Here is an 11,894-nt window from a genome sequence, read left to right on the forward strand (position 1 = left end):
ATCAGGCAGACCACCTGCCAATCCCGTGATAGGAATCGCGAGTGTAGCCTGCAGGGAACGTCCCGCTGGGGCAATGCGGCTCTCCCGGAGAAGCATGTTTAGATGAAAAAATCTTGTCAACAGCGCTGAGTGACCAGTTAATCAATTCCATGTGTGAATATTTCCAGGAAAACAGCAGGCAGGGGACAAAGAGAAAATAAAAAGTATCACAAGACAATCCAGACAGACTGGGAAGAAGCCAAGCTGAGATAAGAGGGGAGAGAGGAAAAACAACTGCTCTCGCCAAGAACAGAACAGTGAATGATATTGAAGGCACACAACAATCACAACAAAGAGGAAAAAGTTATGATTACAGGCCAGCTTAAGTCATTTAGTTAGCTAAGCATTCAGAGGATGTGGGAAAAAGCAAGTCAAGAACAGGTTTTAAAGGACTTGCCACAGACAGTGAATGCAGCAGTAGATATGTCTACTGTGTACAAACGCATGGTAACTTTACATCTTGCGCATATTCATGTCCTCTTTAATACAAAGAACTGCTATGTGTTTTATTCCCAATATCATGTCTCAGACATTAGTTCCAGATGAAAACACTAGTTGTCAGAAGTGGGATTTGAACCCACGCCTCCAGTGGAGACTGCGACCTGAACGCAGCGCCTTGGACCGCTCGGCCATCCTGACTGATCCAACAGATGTTCCGTAGGACCTGTTTCAAAAATTATGATATAGGAATTCAACACTTCGCCTTCACACAAACATGCCCCTTTTGTGAAAGGACTATATCCGAATAGTGGTAAAGGGAAGCTGCATTAGCAGGGAATCAGACCCAGGTCTCCCACGTGGGAGGCGAGAATTCTACCACTGAACCACCAATGCTTGACGTGTGTTGAATTGCCCCAGTGGAAAAAATCAGTCTGCATGGCCACATTATGTTTTCACAAGTGTCAGAAAACGGTAATTTTATCCATATTCCATCAAACCGGATCACAGCCTCTTGGCTGCCTAGTGCACCAAAAATCCAAATGGAGCCAAGATGCATGACTTAAATCTAGAAGTTAACACCACCAGAATGTGCTGTTGCCTTCACACAAACATGCCCCTTTTGTGAAAGGACTATTTCCGAATAGTGGTAAAGGAAAGATGCATTGGCCGGAATTGGACCCGGGTCTCCCCCACGGCACTAGGGAATTCTTTAGCTAGAACGCCCTAAACTGGTTCCCATTCATTTCCTATGGTACTGCTAAACCACTACGGATGTAATATATCCTTGGCCACTAGTCTTCGCTCTGGAGGCGTTTGCCGCCCTGGAGCAGTTTAGCGAGTGAAGCTTCCGGCCCCTCTCAGTAATCGTGTGGACAGCGGATTTACAGCACACCGATTGAGCTCAGCTGAACATTACGCTAAAGGTAAGTTATTTATTATTATGAATGAAAAGATGTTAAATGACCAAACGTGTAATGAAATGTTATGTTATCCCTGTCAGACGTTTTCTATTTTTAACGTTACATGAATGCTAAAAGTTAGTAACTGTTCATGTTAATGTCAGTGGAAAAAAAAACCTTCACAAGGAAAAGCTAATAGCTACATCCCCTGAAGATTTTCAGATTTCTTTTTTTACTTTTTCTGAGATAGACGTAGACTTATCTTTATTAATCCTTTTGGGATGACTCCCGGATGGGAATTGAAATATCACTGAATTAAGAAGAAACCTGGGTAAAAACATGTAATGTTTATGTTGTATATGGCTTCAAACCTGTAAATGCAACTGCAGTGGCTGGAAATCAAACCTGGGCTAAATGATTGCACTGCTATGGTACAAATCATAGTCAAAAGTAACACACCTGTTGCCTTTCTGCTGGGCAATACAACATTCACTGCAAATCTTGTAACACAGATTGAAAATAAAGCTAAGAAATACATTGGTGGCTGGAGATTGTTCATAAAGGCAAATCCACAACTGGGTATTCTGTGATGTGTCATTGATTTTCTACCTATCCTAAAAACACATTTTGTTGTCGGCAGGATTAAAACCTACACAGGGAGACCCCAATGTATTGTACAAAAAAAAAAAAACAGAGCCATATTGACACAAAAAAAGGATTTTACAGCAGAATGCACCATTTTACACAGTAGACCTACAATGAAATGGTGATTGCACTGCTGTTGAAAATAGTAAGAACCTTCTTCATCACAAACCTGATGGCAAAAATACTCTGGTAAAAGTAGAAGTCCTGATTTAACGTCTTTACTCAAGCAAAAGTAATAAAGTAGAAGCTTAGCCATTTACTTAAAGTATAAAGTAAAACTAGCCTTAGGAATGACAAAGCTACTGGACCAGACAGATGTTACTAGAGAGACGCTGAGAAAACTACAGTGGACATGGAAAAATACTCTTTATTCTTTATTCTTTATATGCCATTGGCTACATTTAAATGGCTGTTTGCCATAAAGCCTAAAACATATAAAACATATAGCTTATTTATTGACAGACGTGGACTCCAGGTTAATATGATTCAGAACGAGTAGCAAGATATGATTCAAGTGTGATTTTGTGAGAAGTCTGTGTATGTTCCCATCCAGTTAGATTCAATTTGGTATTGATGATGCAAAATAATAACTAACTCCAGTGAAATTATTTGAAACTTAGTGAGGACTAGATTTGGATTTAAAAAATATAAAGCTGATTCTGGTTTCCAATTTGCCCAGTGTGTCTGTTAAAACACGGACGGAGACAACTTCTCTCTGTATGCTTCATTATATCAAGCATCAGAATAACATGGGGGGGTAGCTCTGCTATGGCTGTGTGTGGTAATAAAATAAATAAATAACATTGTAAAGGCTACCATACACAATGCAGGAATCATATGCTAGTAAATAATAACAATGAACCCAATATAATTACATTATTTTAATGAGCAAGGACGTTCAAAATCGCCATTATATCGAATCAACAGCAGGTGTAACCTAGGTAACAGGAGAAGAACACAGACAAGGTAACTTTTAAATGTACCAGATTTATAGACCATACAACACAGGCTTAAATGAACTGACATCATCAGTTATATGACTTACAGTTCTCAAAGACGCACACGATCTCAGCTGGTTATCCTCCGGACAGCTTGTCTCTTTTTTTTTTCTTTCACTTTTTGCTCTGTGTGGCGTGTGCGCCCGCCCGCGGCGTGAGGCGGGTGTCCGCGCTATTCTCCGACAGGGACTCACAATTACACCTGATAGACGACCTTTAGTACACAACTAAAGTAACAAGCCAATTTTGTAAAATGTAAGGAGTAGAAAGTACCGATATTCGAGTAGAAGTAAAAAGTCGCCCAAAAAATAAATAGTAAAGTAAAAATACCTGAAATTCAACTGGAGTACAGTAATGAAGTATTTGTGTTTTGTTACTTCCCATCTCTGATGACCGTAAAGATTAATATTTACATGGTTTGCAGAACTGTACCTTCTGATATAGGTAAGGCCACTTGGTTATCTGTGGGCTGCTCTGTGGTCTTCTGCAGAAGGATAAATCCCAGTCAGCTCACTCCAGGTTACTTAAGCAACCAACGTCCCTGGGGGACTTGAACCACCATCCTTTCGGTTAACAGCCGACTGCGCTGACCTATTGCGCCACAGAGACTGCTCCTGTCTGATGTTTTTATGAGCGGGAGCTCGATCTTTAAGCCACAAGCATTTGCTTTATGGCTTTTTGAGGTTGAGCTGCACATGTATGCTTATCAGGCTATTTTCCTGTTACTCAGAAATTGGGGAAGCTGACTCATGCGAAATGTAGAAGCTGGACGTGCATTGTATTGTATTGTTCTACATGTTAATTGGATTCTTGAGTTGAATTCAAATATTTGGCATCCAAGAAATTTTTTGAACTGATGATGTATCAGTCATTTTGCTGGTGGTTTCTTGGTCACAGCAACAAGCTTGATCATTAACAGACAGTTGCACGCCACGTATCACAAAACTGTTGGGTGGGGCCTTATGTATTTGCTTGTATTACATCAACTTACCTGCATACCAATGACCCTAAGATTACCCTCTGAAACCGAGAGACTCGCCCACGAGCAAAAACAGCACCAAACAGCAAACGGTATTGCGTTGCCGTGTACCTGTACATGTGTAATGACAGTAAAGTTTTCTAAATATCTATCTATCTATCTATCTATCTCTCTATAATGTTGTCACACACTTGGAATAACAATCTGAGTCTGTCAGCAGCAACAACAAACCTTTAGTGGACGCTGACTTTACCTTTAATTAAGAGTTAAAGAGACACAACAGGAAGGATACATCCATCAAATCAAGTCCCCAATAATCAGCATGTGGCCTTGTTTTTTTTCAGGTAGTCAGCATGGAGCTGTTCCCATTCCCAGACATTTAAAACAAGTCATCATTGGCGTTATTCTACGAGTCAGATAATAAATCAGCTGTTTGCTATTTGAGCTGCTCTGTTTCCTGCTGCTCCGTCATTCTTTAGTGTCCTCTGGAAACAGGTTGCTGTCCTTTATGTGTCTTTTGGATGACATCATCAGTGTCTTTGCTTTAGTCTGAAGAAACTCCAACAGATTAAAAACCACATGCAGTCACAGAAAATACAAACAGGAATAGAAAATGTCAGACAAAGAATATGAAATGATAGGTCCCCAAAGAAGGAAAATATAATGTAATCTACCAAACAACATACTGGAGAGCATCCAATTAAACATGGCCGACTTCCAGTATGTCGGTAATGAAGAGAGGAATGTTTGGACATATAACAGATTCATTTTATTTTTATTTAACCTTTATTTAACCAGGAACAATCCATTGAGCTACATTAACTCTTCTTCCAGGGAGTCCTGCCAAGACAGACGGCAATAAGTTTCATATACATAAAAGACAGGACAATGGTTCCCTTCTACACCACAAATCTCTATAGATACTACAACACAAACAAGACATTACACTTAACTTACAGTTTTTTTTGATTGCTTAAGCACGATTTTCAAAACAGGCCCGTGTTTCAAAACACTACACACAATTAGCACAACCACACACCCAACTAGCAAAACACTACAGATCCTTTGCATAATTAAACACTCTTGTAAAAACTATACCTTGTTTAAAAACCACACTTTGTTACCATATGAAACACACACGTTTCACATTACTATACTCTGTTTGCACGAGTTACACTCTGCTGTGATAAACCTAAAACACTTTTAGCACTTCTACTTCCCTATGATTAGAGTTGGCTACCATCAACAAAGTACAAATATAATGTAATTCACCAAACACACACAAGACCAATGTTGCAGACTGAAGAAACTCATTTATTTCTCAACACGCCCAAAATGTTGACATGGAGATTCACAATACTGTAACAAAATGTCACTTTACATATTGTACTGTAAGTTTACTGTAAAAAACAAACACTAGACATTGTCTCTTCGCCTAGCTGGATCTGGCCAGAGAATTTCATCAACATCGCAGGCAATGTTGTCATTAGCAAGACACCTTGGAAAGAAACGTCTTTATGACGAATCCATCCTTGTATTGCTGCTACCTCCATCTGGTCCCAGGCCTCCTCCATGGCTTGGATGAGGGGTACCTCAGCCTGGAGACGGAGATCATATACCTTCCACCGCCATGCCGAGAAAACTCTTCTATAGGGTTGAGAAATGGAGAGTATGGTGGAAGATATAGGACGGTGAAATGTGGATGTTGCTGAAACCAGTTCTGAACCAGAGCAGAGCGGTGGAAAGACACATTGTCCCAGACAACAATGTATGCATATGATCGATTTGATTTGCTGCTGTTATGTTGTGCAATTGGTCCAAGAATGTGAGTATGAGTGCTGTGTTGTAAGGGCCCATATGGGCATGGCGGTGGAGGACCCCCTTCTGTGTAATGGCTGCACAGAGTTATATTACCCCCCCACGTTGCCCTGGGACATTGACTATAGCCCTGTGGCCAATGATGTTTCTTCCCCCCTTCGTGTTCTCGTCAGGTTGAACCCGCCTCATCTACGTAGATGAACTCATGCTGGATCTCCTCTCCATCCATTTGTAAAACTCTCTGAAGAACAGTGTCAGGCAAAATTGTGTTCAGTGTAGATCTAGTATACATATTACAGTACAGTAAAAGATTGAGACAGTATGCAAGATCACAATGCTTAGGTGAATACATACCTCTGCATAATCATGCCGCAGTCGTTTCACCCTTTCGGAATTGCGCTCGAAAGGCACTCGATAAATTTGCTTCATTTGAATATGGTTTTTTATTAGGATGCGTGCCAGTGTTGATGTTGAGACCTGATGGATATTGTTGAACCGACGTGGTTATTGACAACGTTAGCTTGGAGCTGATTGAGGGTTATAGCATTGTTGGCCAAACCATGTTTACTATCTCCCTCTCTTGCTGTTCTGTGAACATAGGAGGCCTTCCCCCTCGTCGTCCCTCCGACCCTCAATCCTATGTAGAGAAAAAACAGTAAACAATAGTACAGTCATTTCACAGGAAAAGGTAACAGAAGTGCTGATAGTGCGTAGAATACAGTACTGTAAGCAGTTGCTGAAACCGTGCAGATGTTTTTGATATGATATTTTTACAATACCTATTTTCCAGTCGCAATGTTCTTATCACACTTGCCACTGTGTATGGGCTTAGATTTGGCTGTACTCGCAGTCCAGCCTCCCTCAGCGTCAGGCCGTGGTTGACAACGTGGTCAACCAGTGTTGCGCGGATCTCATTTGTCAGATTCGGTCCTCTTTGAGCACCTTCTCGTCTTCCTCTTCCTCTTCCTCTACCTCCAGCATGGCCTCCATCTCTTCCTCTTCCGTTGATTCCTCCTCTGTTGATTCCCCTTCCTCCCCTTCCTCCTCTTCCTCCTTGTCCTTCTCTTCCTCCTTGTCGTCGTCCTCCTCCTTGTCCTTGTCCTCCTCCTTCTCCTCCACCTCGTCCTCCACCTTGTCCTCCACCTCGTCTTACTATTTCTCTGACTCTTTCCATTGTGCTTGAAGACCGATGAACTCACCTGCTGCTTTTTATAGTGCTTATACACCTGATTGGTGTGTCTCCAATTAAGCAAACAAGTGTTCACACCTGATGACTGTGTTGAATCAATTGGTTGAAGGTGCGGTAATTTGACAGTCAGTGCTTTGGTATTGCAAGGAAGTGACTTCATAATAGATTTTGTGTGTAAAGTATGTTAAGTGTGTTAGTGTTTTGCAAATCACTGTGTGTAGAAGTTTGCAACAAGTGTGAGGTTGACAATGTGCTTATAGTTGTGCAATATGGGCTGATGTTTTGCTTCTTGAGTGTAAGGTTTTGCTAATAGTGTACTACTTTTAACTTTAGTGTGTAAGCAATCCAAAAAAACTGTAAACAGGAAACATCCACATGCATTGGTACCACTCAAACGGCTAACAACCAGGGATGGGGGCTAAATAATCACCAAATATAACTAAAAGTTTAACCAGAAACCTCTTGCACTTTCTGTCTGTCTTCCGTCCGAGTGCAGTTTTTTCCTTGTCCTTCATATTTGTGATTATGGTGGAGCTAGCAAAATTGATAGGGCTTGTTAGTAATTTTCATAATTTCACTGCCTTAATATGATCAAAAGTATAATATGACATTGACAAAATTTAAATAGATTATTCAATGCTTATTCTTTTACACAAAGCAACACATATATCATCAATAATAACTAATCTTTAAAAACATTTGTTTATTCAGTTTTAACATAGTTTGCACAGAGAAAGACAGCAGTTTCGTTAAGATACATCCGTAACGGATATACACTCACCGGCCACTTTATTAGTACCCCATGCTAGTAACGGTTGGACCCCTTTTGCCTTCAGAACTGCCTCAATTCTTCGTGGCATAGATTCAAAAAGGTGCTGGAAGCATTCCTCAGGGAGTTTGGTCCATATTGACATGATGGCATCACACAGTTGCCGAGATTTGTCGGCTGCACATCCATGATGCGAATCTCCCGTTCCACCACATCCCAAACATGCTCTATTGGATGAGATCTGGTGACTGTGGAGGCCATTTGAGTACAGCGAACTCATTGTCATGTTCAAGAACCAGTCTGTGATGATCCAGCTTTATGACATGGCGCATTATCCTGCTGAAAGTAGCCATCAGAAGTTGGGTACATTATGGTCATAAAGGGATGGACATGGTCAGCAACAATACTCAGTAGGCTGTGGCGTTGCAACAATGCTCAATTGTTACCAAGGGGCCCAAAGAGTGCCAAGAAAATATTCCCCACACCATGACACCACCACCACCAGACCTGAACCGTTGATACAAGCAGGATGGATCCATGCTTTCATGTTGTAGACGCCAATTCTGACCCTACCATCCGACTGTCGCAGCAGAAATCGAGACTCATCAGACCAGGCAACGTTTTTCCAATCTTCTATTGTCCAATTTCGATGAGCTTGTGCAAATTGTAGTCTCAGTTTCCTGTCTTAGCTGAAAGGAGTGGCACCCAATGTGGTCTTCTGCTGCTGTAGCCCATCTGCCTCAAAGTTCGACGTACTGTGCGTTCAGAGATGCTCTTCTGCCCACCTTGGTTGTAACGGGTTGGTTATTTGAGTCACTGTTGCCCTTCTATCAGTCGAACCAGTCTGGCCATTCTCCTCTGACCTCTGGCATCAACAAGGCATTTCCGCCCACAGAACTGCCGCTCACTGGATGTTTTTTTTCTTTTTCGGACCATTCTCTGTAAACCCTAGAGATGGTTGTGCGTGAAAATCCCAGTAGATTAGCAGTTTCTGAAATACTCAGACCAGCCCTTCTGGCACCAACAATCATGCCACGTTCAAAGTCACTCAAATCACCTTTCTTTCCCCATACTTATGACTGGCTCGGTTTGAACTGCAGGAGATTCTCTTGACCATGTCTACATGCCTAAATGCACTGAGTTGCCGCCATGTGATTGGCTGCTTAGAAATTAAGTGTTAACGAGCAGTTGGACAGGTGTACCTAATAAAGTGGCCGGTGAGTGTAAGTCTCTGACCTGCTGGTTGGTGAGGGCTAGTGAGGGCTGGTTGTGCAGCTCCACTATATATTCTGCCAAGCTGTCACTCTGTCCATGCCTGGCACACCGGACTCATCCACAGCCTGGTAAAACAAGGAGTAGAATTTTGAGATGAGTGAAGTTGGGACAAAAAAAAATAACAGTGATGTTATTTATTAGCAATAGATATGCTTTACGTACCCCAGACACATCCGCAGCCATGGAGGAGATGCAGGCTGGATAGGAGCAGCCAGATAGGAGCAGCATGGCTGCTGGCAGATCAGCCGCAACATTTTCTGGTGCAGCAGGTCCAGCTGGTTCTGGACAGTCTGAGAGTTGACAAGTAGTTCAGAGAACACACAGTGCACCTGAGTGTCTCTGTTGCCATCAGGTAATACCTGTCCATGTCCAGGACCTTCCGAGCCCTCTTGTGGACACCGTAGCCCGTCAGCTGTTTCCCACACTCAGGGCAGTTTACCCTCACCTTACACCGGTGGTAGGGCACCCACACTGTCAGCCGATGGGTGAAAAAGCGATCTGGTGTCGGTGTCTGTGGTATACGAGTGCAGGACCGGGGTTTCATACCACAGCTTTCAAATCTTGCCGCAGTTTGCCAGAGTGGAAATGGTGTGTAGAAATCCACCTCTGGTCTTGGATGGGATGTTTTTTTCCGCATCTCTCCTGGCAACCAAAAGAAGCTGCAGCCCCAGCGTAGCTGGGTGAACTCCTCCAGGTTCACCCTGTTAAGAAGACAACAACAAATTATTAATGTATGGCTGAATAAAGGCTACACTAAGCACAACTTACACAACAGCCTGGCCAATGACCAGACACCGCTGTACTTACACAGGCTTCTGCATGTTGGTGTTCACAGCAGGGTTTGAGGTCCTCCAGAGGATGAAGAGGGACTGGGTCCTCACAGAAGATGGGGCATGGCTCGGGGTCCTCACAGAGGATGGAGAAGGGCTGGGAGTCCTCACAGAAGACGGGGCATGGCTCGGGGTCCTGACAGAGGATGAAGAGGGACTGGGAGTCCCACCAGAGGATGGAGAGGGACTAGAGTCCCTCACAGAGGATGGAGAGGGGCTGGGAGTCCTCACAGAAGACGGGGCGATGCTTGGGGTCCTGACAGAGATGGAGAAGGACTTGGAGTCCTCACAGAGATGGAGAGGGGCTGGGAGACCTCACGGAGAGAAAAAGGTTGGGGATCCTCCTAGCCACTAAATTAGGCTTTAGTGTGGCAGACTGTGATCCACCAGAGCGTGATTTAGTGACTGAAAAAACAAACAATATTATTTGATTGTATCAAATACAAAACCCGTATATGTATGAAATATGTTATTTAATAAATTAATCACCATTGACAAACTTGGAGGGGGTGCAGGAGATGGTGGCACAGCAGCAGCCGTTGCACCAGCGGGCGAGACCAGAGCAGCAGACTGCGAGGCTGCGCAGGTGGCTGAGTGGTGGGCTGCTATAGCAACAGCATTGTGATGCGTGATATACCACAACAGCATTGCAGCAGACATGAGATGTGAGATTATCATAATGATACAGCATTTTAAAACAGATCACCTTAGTGCAGTGAAATCCCAATTACAGGCCACTGATCCTCCAAACAGAGTGGTCTGTCCACGGGCCTGCAGGGACATTTCTCAACCTGAAACAATCACAACCCGTTTAGACTGGGGTGTACAGTAATTGGTTTTATTCATAGTATCTGCACTATTGTATGGTATAGTTTTTGAAGTTATCATTATATATTGCCCATATCTGCCCTCACCTTGCCACTACCTAGATGATTAGCAAAGAATAGGCTATGTCATGGCAAGTTATTACATATGTTTCTCTATTTCAAAGTAATATTCGAGTAAAATATGTAGATCGTAACATCAGTTTGTTTACATGATACCAAACTAGCCAAATAAGCTGCAGATTCCAATTTTAGCCAGGTGAGCTTCGATTTTCAAGCCACACGCCTTTGCTTTAGGACTTTTTCGAGGTTGCGCTGCACATGTTTCTTATTAGGGTATTTTCCTGTTACTCAGAAATTGTAATAAGAACTATTTGGCATCCAGAAAATTTCGGAACTATGATGTATCAGTCATTTTGCTGGTGGTTTCTTGGTCACAGCAACAAGCTTGATCATTAACATACAGTTGCACGGCACGTACCACAAACTGTTTGGGGGGGGGTGGGGGTCCTTATGTATTTTGCTTGTATTACAACAAGTGACCTGCATACCAATGACTGTACAGATTATGTGTACATGGTTTGCAGAACTGTACCTTCTGATAGACATAAGGCCACTTGGGTTATCTTTGGGCTGCTCTATGGTCTTCTGCAGAAGGATAATCCCAGAGTTGGCTCTCTCCAGTTTATTTAGGCAAAAACATCCCTGGGTGGACTTGAACCACCATCCTTTCAGTTAACAGCCGACTGCGCTGACCTATTGCGCCACAGAGACTGCGCCTGGCTCGTGTTTTTTTAAGCTTCAAGCATTTTGCTTTATGCTTTTTAAGGTTGAGCTGCACAATGTATGCTTAGCGGTCCGTGTACTTAGCGGTCAACGGATTTTCGTTTTGAAATGAAAAAAACAAAAACGAAAACAGCCAGTTTTGTTCTCCAATTACCATATGTAAATAGGGAAACAAAAAACGAACAACAACCCGATTTTCGTTTTTTTGTTTTGATATAAAAACAGAAAACAAAAACAATCTTGTCATCGGTCCGTGTACGTTTTGATCGTTTGTTTTTTTGTTTGAACCACACAACGAAATAACGAGAAACCACCATTTTTCGTTTGTCGTTTCAAACCAAAAACAAAGAGACGGTAAATGAGAGCCGTTCTTTCTTCCGTTTGGTTTCTTGAAGTCAAAAA

At 42.6% G+C, this 11,894-nt stretch overlaps 1 non-coding gene across 1 annotated transcript; it reads right to left on the reverse strand.

The window, feature by feature from the left end:
• Positions 1–595: 595 nt before the first annotated feature.
• On the reverse strand, positions 596–678 carry trnal-cag (transfer RNA leucine (anticodon CAG)). Its single transcript has one exon. It is a non-coding gene; the product is annotated as a tRNA-Leu (tRNA).
• Positions 679–11,894: the final 11,216 nt, after the last annotated feature.

The sequence above is a fragment of the Etheostoma spectabile genome, unplaced genomic scaffold, assembly GCF_008692095.1.
Source record: "Etheostoma spectabile isolate EspeVRDwgs_2016 unplaced genomic scaffold, UIUC_Espe_1.0 scaffold00570072, whole genome shotgun sequence".
Taxonomy (NCBI): Eukaryota; Metazoa; Chordata; class Actinopteri; order Perciformes; family Percidae; genus Etheostoma; species Etheostoma spectabile.